Source organism: Urocitellus parryii, chromosome 7 (assembly GCF_045843805.1).
Source record: "Urocitellus parryii isolate mUroPar1 chromosome 7, mUroPar1.hap1, whole genome shotgun sequence".
NCBI classification, from domain to species: Eukaryota; Metazoa; Chordata; class Mammalia; order Rodentia; family Sciuridae; genus Urocitellus; species Urocitellus parryii.
Genome location: NC_135537.1, coordinates 179320541 through 179332062, shown reverse-complemented (window position 1 = coordinate 179332062; position 11522 = coordinate 179320541).

Sequence of the window (11522 nt, the reverse complement as noted above, 5' to 3'; positions counted from 1 at the left end):
CCAGGCGGGGAGGCCTCTACAGAGAAGGAGACCCTTATCAGAAAGAGCTGGGAAGATGCCAAGTGATCCTACGGGAACCATGCCTGGGACACCAGAGGGAGCGCCTGGTTCCCGGAGGAGTGAATGTCGGTGATGATGGCGGGGCAGTGGTGGCTGCTTGGCGCCCAGGGGTCCTGCTTCTCACACTACTGGCAGGAACACGCGCAGCCCTGGAGCAGCTGAGTTACGGAGGGCATGCCAAGGAGCGGCTGAAAGCTCTCGGTTTCTTTATTTGTTAAAATAAAACTGATCTAGCACCTAAGTTCAAGGAGCAGCGCCATTTCACACACCCAGCTCAGTAGCCGTGGGAAGAGAGCTAACTTTCTCTTGTGCGCTCAGATGTGGCTCCATGGGAGAGCACATGTCCAGAAACTGGCCATTTTTCGGGGACCCTCTCCTGCTGTGCTTCTTCCCTTGCTTCTCTGCTGAGGGCGCAGGCTCCGAGCCGCCTGTTGGGGCCAACGCTGATGCTCCTCTTCAGTTACCTTGGTTTCATCATTAACGCTTTTTTCCTTTTAAAAACTTACTCTTATCTGTGTCTGTGAGTGCTTTCTTTTTTTTTTTTAATAAATATTTGTTTTTATTTTATTTCAAATAATTTCTCAAATCAATAATATTACATTTTTTTTAAGGAGAGAGAGAGAGAGAGAGAGAGAGAGAGAGAGAATTTTAATATTTATTTTCTAGTTCTCGGCGGACACAACATCTTTGTTGGTATGTGGTGCTGAGGATCGAACCCGGGCCGCACGCATGCCAGGCGAGCGCGCTACCGCTTGAGCCACATCCCCAGCCCTGTGAGTGCTTTCTATGACCTGGGAATCTTTGCTCCTTTTCAGGTCCCCTCCCCTGTCCCCCGACGCATGTCCCTGGCAGGGGAGGCTTAGGTTTCCCGCTCTCTCCCGAGGCTCTGCTGCCCCGTCCCCTCTCCTCCTCTCACTCTGGGCCCTTCTTTTCTGATTAGACCAAGCAGGAGTGCCTCCTGTGAGCGAGTCAAATCCTCATGGCTGGGGAAAAGCACCAGGAAGGAACTTTCTTACAGTTGTAGCACCTTAGATGCTCAACAGCAAAGAGAAAACTCCAGCTCAGCTGGTTAAATGAGAGGAGTCCACAGGAAGAGCAGCTGCTGGCCCAGGATGGTCAGCCTCCAGCTGCAGTTCCTCCCGCTCGGGGTCCCCGCCTTGTGGCTCTTGTTACCTACCAGCTTTCCTCATGATGGCAACATGGCGTAGGAGGTCCAGAAGCAGGAGAAGGGCTACCTCTCGCTTGTCTCTAGGAACAAGAGACAAGATGCCTTTCCCACCTCTCTTCAGGACCCAACTGGTCAGAATACGTCATGTGCTCATGATTCCGCCTACCAGGGGGGGATGGGACCACTGTGGTTGGTTGACACCTGGAGCTTGGGGCTGGGGGCAGCATCCTCTGAACACATGACCATCCAGAGGGTCTACCAAACCATGGTTGCTAGACACTTTCAGGGTTTTCTTTCCTCCATCTCCACTCTGCCTCCATCACTGGACAGAATTAGCTGGCTGCTCACTTCCGGTACTAAGAATAGTCACCTTTTCTGGTGGCCATGTGGAAGTCACCCAAGCTGAGGGCGGTGTTGCCGTGAACTCCCATGCTCCTCCCCACCCCACCCTGGATCATCTGTACTGGTTTTCGATTTTTTTAAACTTGAAAATGTAAATAATTTTAGTAAGAACAAATGCTTTGAGGTCATCCTGTTCTTCCCAAGTTGATCATAATACCAAGTTGTCGTCCAAAGGACCTGCTTGTCCTTCGAGTACGACAAAGCCTGAGTTATACTCTGGGCAGCTCTCTGGGCCTGGAAGGAGGAGCACGTGACAGACTTCATGGGGAAGCATGGCCAGGTCTGGACAGAGCAGGCCTCGGGCCTTCTGAAGGCAACAGGGTCAGTCACGTGGAGCCAGGCACTGCTGAAAAGCAGCAGCGAGGGCTGCAAGACAGATGGCCCAGACAGACCCACAGCCATCAGCAGGCCTGGCATCCTGCCTGGCTCATGTCTAGCCTCCACTTCTCACCACAGGGAAAGTGGTCAATAAGCTGTTTCCCTTCTCCTCCCCTTGCAGCGGTGAGGGAGGGGCAGGGTGTTAGCCCATTCCATGACGTTGCCAGTTATAATACCCCGAGGCGGGTCTTGGGGGTCTTTCTGGGTCTACTGCTGAGCCCCACAAAAATAATGGCCAATTGTCTCAGTTTTGTTTTGTTCTTGGTTTATTATTGTCATTATATCATCCTTAAAGAAAGAGGGACAATAAAACACCAGGTCCCTGAGCACCCCTCTCCATCTCCAAAACCCAAGGTAAGGGGACACTGACAGCAGGCCTGGGCAGGATGTCCAGACACCATCTGGAAGGAGCTGGCCTTCCCTCACGCACACCGGGAACCAAGGCGAGCCAGGTTATCTGTGGAAAGACGCTGCTCCCGAGCACCAGGGCGCTCGCTCCTTGGGACGCTGCTCAGACAAGCTCACAGAGCAAGCTGGTGACGATGCCGTCCCTGCTTCCGCAGCCTCACCAAAAACCCCTCAGTGCCCACAGGGCAGACCTGAGGGCACTGTGGCAAGGCTGCGCGTCCCTCACCCAGCTGGCCTCCATAGACACCACCACCATGAAGAGGAGGCCCTTCGGAGAGGAGGCCCTGCTGGGTGAAGCACCGTGGGGGGCAGAGGTGCTGTCTGTCTCCCTCCACTGGACCTTCCCCGTAACATTTCTCAATAAAGCCCTGTGCCTCACGCATTGTCGAGGATAGGACTGCTTTCTTTGGTCTCTCGGCAACCTATCCCACTGCCCTGGTACAACTGGACCAGATGTGTGACACTTTTTTTTTTCCTTTTCTATTTTCCCTCGAGGACCTCCAGCACATTCTCCATCACCATCACCAACACCAACACCTCTTCTCTCCTAGAGTAACCAACTTTATCAGCTGGGCTTTATGCTTCCTGCGTTTCTGTCTGTTATGGTGAAAAGCCTGCAGAGACCTATCACTTAGAAAACCCTCCATCTTTCTCGTTCTTTTAAGTGCCCGAGCCCAGCGTACTCAGCCTTTCTACTCTTACACACATCTTGTTTCTAGTCTTTTGCTAACTCGGAAAACCCTGGGGGAACTCTGGGCCTGGCTGTCGGACATCTGTGGAAGTGGGTTTTCGGAGAGGGCTCCTCCTGAAATTGCGCCCCTTCCCAAGTCGTCCCGCGTGTCTGACGCTCTGCAATCGCGTGCTTCCTGCTTCGCAGCAGCCGCAGGACCAGCGCTGCCTGAAGAGGGGGAGAAGTCAAGGTCACGTGCCTGAGGAAGCCTTGGACCCTGGAGTCTGTAGGGCGTAAAAGACACCGAGGGCCAACGGGGAAGCGGACTCGCTGAGCCTGCCTGGTGCTCTGCTTGTCTCCAAGGCCACTTCTTCCCAGTGCTGCCAGACTTTCCTGGGTTTTTCCGATTTTTCAGTAACACAGGGGTTTGCCAGGTCAAAGGTTGTTGAGGGCCACAGCCCAGTCGGGATGATGCATGGCATTTTTGCCAGAAGTAGTGGTTGAGAGGTGATGCCAGCAAGCCTTTAAGATGATGACTTTTGAGTTCTCCTGGAGTTCCTGATCCTGTTGAGCTCCCGTGGGATTCCTGAAGAGTTCCCATTGGTTGAGGAAGTGCTGGAGGAGGGATTTCCGGTTGGTGGTTCCTGGAGGAGCTGCCTGGCATTTGGGAGAGTTCCCAGGGAGCGTGTGTGGAGTGTGCTGGTGGAGTTCAGAAGTAAAGTCTGTTCCTGCTTCAGTGGCTGTGATTTGTGCCCAGCCAGACTGCGGCAGTCTCCAAGGCCGCTTCTTCCCAGTGCCACTTTCCTGGGTTTTTCTGGTTTTCAGTAACACAGGGGTTTGCAAGGCCAAAGGTCCCTCTGTGGGACAGCACCTATTTCTGCACCTTCCTTAACAGGAAACGTACATCTAGGACCTTGGCCTCTGACGGCCAGGCCCGTGAGCTCGGTGGTTGTCGTCTGCCTTCTTCCCACTCTGACGACTGGACGCCCCAAGCCAACGTTCAGAGGCCTGGTGCTCCTCTCCCCCGACCCGCTGTAAAACCGCCCGCTTTAGGGGACGACCAACTTGGGCTTTTCCCGAAAAGGCCCTTTCTGGATTGTCCGGCCGTCGCTGGGGCCAGCACCTACTCCTGCACCGGGGAGGGATGCCGCACTAGGAGACATCGGTCCACTCCGGGGAAGGCTGCCCAGTCGGGCCTTCCTGGAGCCACCACGCCAGCTGCGACACCGGCTCGTGGCGACCACGCGGACCCGAGCGCCCGCCCTCGGAGAGGCCGGCCCACCCCGCAGCGGCTCGCCACCTGCCCACCTGCCGGGAGGCCGAGACTGTCACTGGACACTGCCCTCTCCAGCCCGCCTCCGGCCACAGTGGAAAGGCCCGGATGGGCCACACCAAGGCCCACCCCGCTTTCTCTGTGACTGACAGGAGCCGCCGTCCAATCAGCAGCGCGGCCTGGCCGATCCCGCCCACAGCAGGCCCTCGCCAGCCCCGGCGCCACCGAGCTCGCGCGGCGCGGTCCCGTGTCGCCGTCGCTGGCAGGTGCTTGCTCGGCGGCTCCCCGCCGGCGGGACAGTCGGCCCGCGCTGCCTGAGCGCCCCGGGCGCCGTGCTGGACACCCCGCAGCCCCGGCGCCCGTCCACGCGGTCGGTCCGCAGCGCGGCGAGCCTGCAGGCCCCGCGCGCTCCCGGGGCCTCGCCGAGCGCGAGCGCAGCGGCAGCTCCAAGCGACACGAGGTCGGACTCGCCCCCGGCTCGTGGCCCAGGTGTGGCCCGCGGGAGGCGCCGGGTCCGGGGCAGGTCACCAAACAGCCCCAGGCAGGGCCTCCGCGCTCCGTGAAGCTGCCCGGCGGCAATCAGGGTTCTTGTCTTTGGCCTCACTCCTTTAAGGACCTTGATTACTTTTTGTGACGCTCCAAAATGGGACATTCAGCTCCTGCAGGCTTGATCACATTCACCTCACAACTGATAGGTGGTGCCTAATTCCCAGACTCGCTTCCAGTTCAGAGAGGAAGCAGCTGCCAGGGGAGGAGAAATAAGAGAACTGATCCAGGAAGAAAGGATTTAATGAGAGGAGTGGAAGAAAGAGGGCAAGGCACAGTGGATTCGGGTGAATATCGGGGTGTGAGTCGGCGCTTTTATTCTCCAGACGTTAATGGAGCCTGTCTTCAGCCTGTGCCAGATGATGTCATGCAGGGCCAACCCCAGCTGGCGCGCTTTCAAGGCCACAGGAAGGTTCACTGACTTTGGAGTTTGTGTTAAAGGCAGAGAGCACTGTACCGTGTGTCTTGCAGGTGTTCTTCCCTTAATCTTTACAACTACTCTGTAAGGAGCCAACATCCCCCTGCAAAAGAAAACAAATATATATATATATATATATATATATATATATATATATATATATATATATAAAATAACCCGATGTTTTACAATGGACAAAGGATTTAAACACACATTTCTCTAAAAAAGATACACAAATGACCTGTGTGCACATAAAAGTGCCCAACATGTAAGTCATATGCTGATCGACAATGAGCCACAGCTTCACACCCATGGATAAAGATTATAAAAAAGACAAAGTCCAGGTGAATGTGGAGAAATTGGAGCTCTCGCTTGCTCTTGATGGGGTTGGAAAGTGGTACACTGATTTGGGAAGCAGTGACAGCTGCTTCAAAGTTAAATGACAAAGTTAAATGACACAGCAGTCCCACTCTTAGGGTACTCAACAGAAATGATGACATGTCCACACAAACTAAGACACAAACATTCACAGCACCATTATTCACAATAGCCCCAAAGTGGAAACAACTCAAGTTGTCTCTCAGCTACTGAACAGATAAACGCAATGTGATATATCCACACAAAGGAAAATTATTCACCAATGAAAAGGAACGAAGCCACGACATGGGCTGCAACATGGGTGAGCCTTGAAAGCATGCGAAGGGGAGAAGACACAGAGACCACGTATGGTAGATTCCATTTACTGTACATGAACTGCCTGGAATACGCAGGTCTACAGAGAAAGAAAGCCCGTGGGTGTTGAGGTGGAGTGGAGGAAGAGAAGTGACTGCTAGTGGGTACAAGGTCTCTCCGTGGGAAGCAATGGAAGTGATCTAAAACTAGTGATGGTCGCACAATTCTGAATACACTAGAAGCCAATGAGTCGCACACTTCAAATACATGAATCATATGTGTATGAATTGTATCTCAATAAACGTGTGTCACACACACAGACACGTATACACACATATATACGGTATAGTATTACCCAGGAAAGATGAGGTGGCAACATGAGCACATACTACAGTCTCTCCTCTTGATCTTTTGAGAGGATTTTTTTGTTTTTTTAATCTGTAACCATGAGAGAAAAGAAAAAGTGCCTTGGGTGTGTAAGACAACTAGTGTTCCTTGTGTGCTGTGCCTGCTCTGATTCAAACGTCATGTCCTACGTAGCTCAGTCTTGTAAGAAACATGGCTGTGGAGGTCAGGGGCCCCGGGAAGCCAGCTCTCTAAGGAGGTCTGCTGGGGAGGAGCAGGGCCCTCACAGCAGGAGTTGAGCTGCCCTGCAGCCCTGGCCTCTGCAGAGGCCCCAGCTGGTCCCAGGGGCTCTGAGTTGCCCTCAGCTCTGCTCTCCCCAGAGGCAGCGGCCTCCTGCAGGGGCTAGCAGTGGAAAGCTGCAGATAGCAGCGCTCCAGAAGCTGAGGGGGAAGATCTGGGAGCCAATCTAATGACCCCATCCCTAACTGTTGTTGCCTGGATTCACAGATAAGAACACTGAGGCACGGGGAGGCTCCCTGGGGAGGCTCCCTGGTCCCTACACTGAAGGGGAGCAGCTCGGAGCTCGAAGGACGTCCTGAAGGCCAGCACAGCGGGAGGAGAGGCCGGTCCTGGAAACTCCACCTGGGCCACAGGACACAGCTGGCTGGGGAAGGGGGCTGGGACCTGGGGCAAACTACTAGTGTCTTCATCACACATTTGTGCTCCTGATCTCTGAAAAAAATTCAGGCGAGTGACCAAGAGAAACCGGGCGTGTGTATTAAAGGAAGGACAAGCAGAGGTCGTCCCCTCCTCCAGGCCTCCTGTTGACTTTAGAAAGCTACGGTCGGTGTAGGTGGGATCTTGCCAGTGACATCTCTTTCCACTTAGCAGGGAAGGTAGGACCACTCACGACACTCCCCTCCTGATGACCGGCCTGTCGCAGGAGAGGGGCTCAAAGCAGACACCAGCCCATCGGGCCAGGACCAGGGAAGGCCTCGCTGTGGTTTTCCTAAATTCTTGACTGGTGGGAGAAAAGGGGTAGAATCAGAGGTTTGAAATAATGAAATCTGTGGTGTGGGAATGGAACCCAGAGGTGCTGAGTCATTTTTTTATGTTGACACAGGGACTCGTTAAGTTGCCCAGGCTGGCCTCAGACTGGTGATGTCCCTACCCCAGTCTCCTGAGTAGCCGGGATGACAGGAATGTGCCACCATGCCTGGCAAAATAATGAAATTTAATTTTTGTTTTGGGGGGTATGATTTTAATTGTTTCAATTCCATGGTTTGAGACTTATTTTACTTAACTAATTTCAATTGTGGGGCTATAAGTTATCACATGTGATATGGTGATCATGGAAGATCTTAGGCCATAAATTTGGGGTACAGGCAGTACCAAGGTCACAGAGGCTCCGAATCACACCTGTAACCTGAATGCCCACACCCTGATTACAGATGAACGGACAGAGAATGCAAACATTTGGTTTGGCCATAGCTCAAGTGGATAATTCCTCATGCTGGGCTTTCCATCTGTCTAAGGCTGGGCACTTTCTAAATATTTCCTTGTGAGTTTTTGATTTACTTACTGTTTAATGTAATAAATTATAGGATTTAGAAATAGATCGTTAGGGACTGCTTTAAAATTTTTATATGGAAAATTTGAAACACACACAAGAGCAAAGGGAATCTTGGCATAAAACCCCACACACTCACCACTTGGCTTCAACCGCCTCCTTCCATCTCCCCAGCCTCTCCTGGGGCTTCTGAGGCCACATGTAAGACTCATGTCATTTTGCCTATAAATACTTCATTATGAATCTAATAAAAGCAGTTTAAAAACAATCACCATACCATTGCCCACTCCCTGATTACAGATGAACGGATAAAAGTATCAATTCCTGAAGATCATCTCATTTGTGAGTGTCTTGAGTGCATTTGTTCAAATCAGAACCCAAACAAGAGGTGGTGGCACACCTCTACGTCAGCCTCGCTCTCCCTCTCCTAGTGACACTGAATCTAGAATACTCCCCCTCTGGATGGGCTGTTGGTGTCCTCAGGCACAGCCTTCCCTGCTCGCCCATGACCTCTATTTTCTGTACATTTAGCACTGAAGGCTGGATTTATCCAGCGCACAGTTTTGAGGCCACAATTCTTCGCAGTGTGGGGAGCAGGCTGTGCCCTGCTCCGAGTTACTCTGTGACCTATAGACCAGCAGATGGTCAGGCTGTGCTGAACCCTGGGGTACTTCATTTCGAAAAGCAGTGTTTGCCATAAGCTACTCTATTTTGAGTTTAAGTGCTGAGGAGTAACTCTACACTTGGTTTGTACAAGTAAATAGCCATCATCTGCCTGGCACAACCAGAAGGCACAGACTGAGAAGTAAATGAATCATGCTGATAAAAATGACCACCTATGAATTTATCAAATTAATCAGAAGCACATGAATACATGTGCGTATCGAACTCCTACGGGAAGGCGGGGGATACAGCTCAGTTGGTAGAGTGCTTGCCTTGCATGCATAAGGCCCTGGGTTCGATTCCTAGCACCACACACACACACACAAAAAAAAAAAAAAAAAATCCCTATGAGAAAAAGTAGGCCCACCAGCTCGCCAACACACAGGACGTCATTTGAGACCTTTTTTTCTCTATAAAAGAGAAAATACCCAAGACTGGACACAGCAGCACCCTGACCTCATCTCCAGGTCACTCATCGCAAACCTGGCCTAGGGAAATCACCACAGTGACCAATCTCTGATTTCTGGTCCCACTGGATTTCAGTAGCACGTGGTTTCTCCTGCTCCTGACGACCATGCATAACGCACTCCAAGAGGACACCCCGGGCTGACACTGAAACTGCTGTCCCTCCGACCTTGGCCTAGAACAAGCTCCTATGCTTTGACAGCTCTGTGTCCTATACCAGTTGTAAAGGAGCTTCTCAATCCCAGCTGACCACCTACAGTGGCTTTTCTTTTCTTTTCTTTCTTTCTTTTTTTTTTTTTTTGGTACCAGGGATTGAACTCAGGGACACTCAAACACTGAGCCACATCCCCAGCCCTGTTTTATTTAGAGACAGGGTCTCACTGAGTTGCTTGGTGTCTCGCTAAGTTGCTGAGGCTGCCTCTGAACTTTCAACCCTCCTGCCACAGCCTCCCAAGCCACTGGTGTTCCAGGCATGTGCCACCACATCCAGCTGCAGTGTTTTTTTTTTTTAACATTTGTTTTAGTTGGACACAATACCTTTATTTTTTTATTTTTATGTGGTGCTGAGGATCGGACCCAACGCTTGGCACGTGCTAGGCGAGCGCTCTACTGCTAAGCCCCAGCCCCAGCCCCAGCCCAACTGTGTAACTTTTTGCATCCATATCTGCTCTGTGCCTTGCTCTTCCTCCAGCCTCCTGGACCCTGGGGCTGCCTGAGCCCTTCCCAGCCTTTCTCTAACCAAGATCCAGTGACATCCTCATCTATCTATCTATCTGTGTAAATAAAGTGTGGTTTAAGTTACAGATATTAGAAATTAAGATTGGAGTAAAAGAACCTGTGTTTGCCCAGTTTGTGACTACCAGGTGACACACCAGTATTCGAAGAACTGCCACCAATGAAAGTGGTATAGTCTGTGATTTATTCAGTAAACTCTGGAATTTTAGAAAGACACAAAAGTGTGTGGTCTGTATTAATGGCATAGTCACAAAAAGAGGGCCCCATTGGTGTACCGAATTCAGTGACCCAGGATTGGCTTGGGGAGTCTGCGATGCCAGCCAGTTCCCTCCCTAGACTACAGCTCCATCTCCTCGTCAGCATTCCTGACAGCCATGGTTGGTGGGACAATGGCTAGCTCTTATTCCTGCTGCTTTTAGCTGGAATTCTATGAAGAACTTTCCCTTATCAGTTATGGAGTCTTACAAAGCTATCTGTAAAGGAAAAGAATAGGATTTTATGTGGGTTCCCATGGACTTCTTTTCTCCCCTGGTGATTTTTTAAATGTGAAAACAATGTTGGACCTTATTTAGACAGAAAAGTCGCAAGCACAGTGTGAAGGACTCCCATGCAGCTCCCACCGGTTCCCCGACCGTTCACACTCCACCCTGGTTTCACCATTTCCTCTCCCATGTGTACAATCCGAGCTGAGATCTAAGCATCCAAGAGTGCCTGAGATGGCTGAATTTACTCCTGAGGTGCAGAGCTGGAAGCCTGTCCTCACCCCTGGGTGTGAGGGGCGGGGCCTTTCAGAAGAGATTAGGGCCGAAGGGCTCTGCCCTCATTGGATTAAGGTCACCATCCAGGACTGGGTCAGTAGATGCTGGAGTTAATCTGGGCCCCTTCCTGCTCACGCACAGGCATGCTCTCTCACCATGCTACAGTGGATAAGCAGTCCTCACTAGATGTGGCCCCTCCACACATCCAGAACTTTGCAGCCTCCAGACCTTGAGCCAAGTAAACGTCTCTTGTTTGTAAATTCTGTTCATGCAGCACTAAGTGACCTGAGATGGTGCCCCTTTGCCTGGAAGTGCTGTGGCCTGTGTGCCTAAGAACAGGACCTCACCACAGTGAATGACATTCAGAAATCAACATGCAGAAGTGTGTCATCTAATCGTGGGGAAGACTCTGCCAGGGTTCTTTGTTGAAAAAACAATCTTCTCCAGGAACTGATCCCAGTTTACACTTCACCTGGCTCTCTCCAACCTCCCTCAGTCTGGAACCTTCCACCAGATTTGTCGTTCATGATCTTGGCATTTTGGAGGGTACAGACCAGTTGTTTATTGATTCTGTGAGCTCTTAATAGGCTTAGTCTTCAAAGGCTTCCTTGTTTTCTGGGATAAGCGCTACCCCACACTTGGCGTGCACTTCCTGTTCTCCGTCCTCTTGGGCTTTTTCTCCAAAAAAGACCTGTCTTCCCCAGTAGGAAACGGAGCTCAGAGACGGGGCCGGGTTCTGCTGGTGCAGCAGTTGGCAGGGGCCAGCAAGCACCCAGGAGGGACTGTGCCTGAGCCTCCTCACTGGGGGAAGAGCGGTCAGGCTGTTCTTTGAGGTTCAGTTTTTCAGATGCCTGGGCAACACAAAGGTCAATCAGGGGGACTTGTGGACCTTGTCCATTCCTATGACATAATCTCTGATTTTTTCCTACTAATTTTTTTTTTAAATAACAGACTATTTCATCTTATGGTCAGGAGGATTATTCATTCTTTC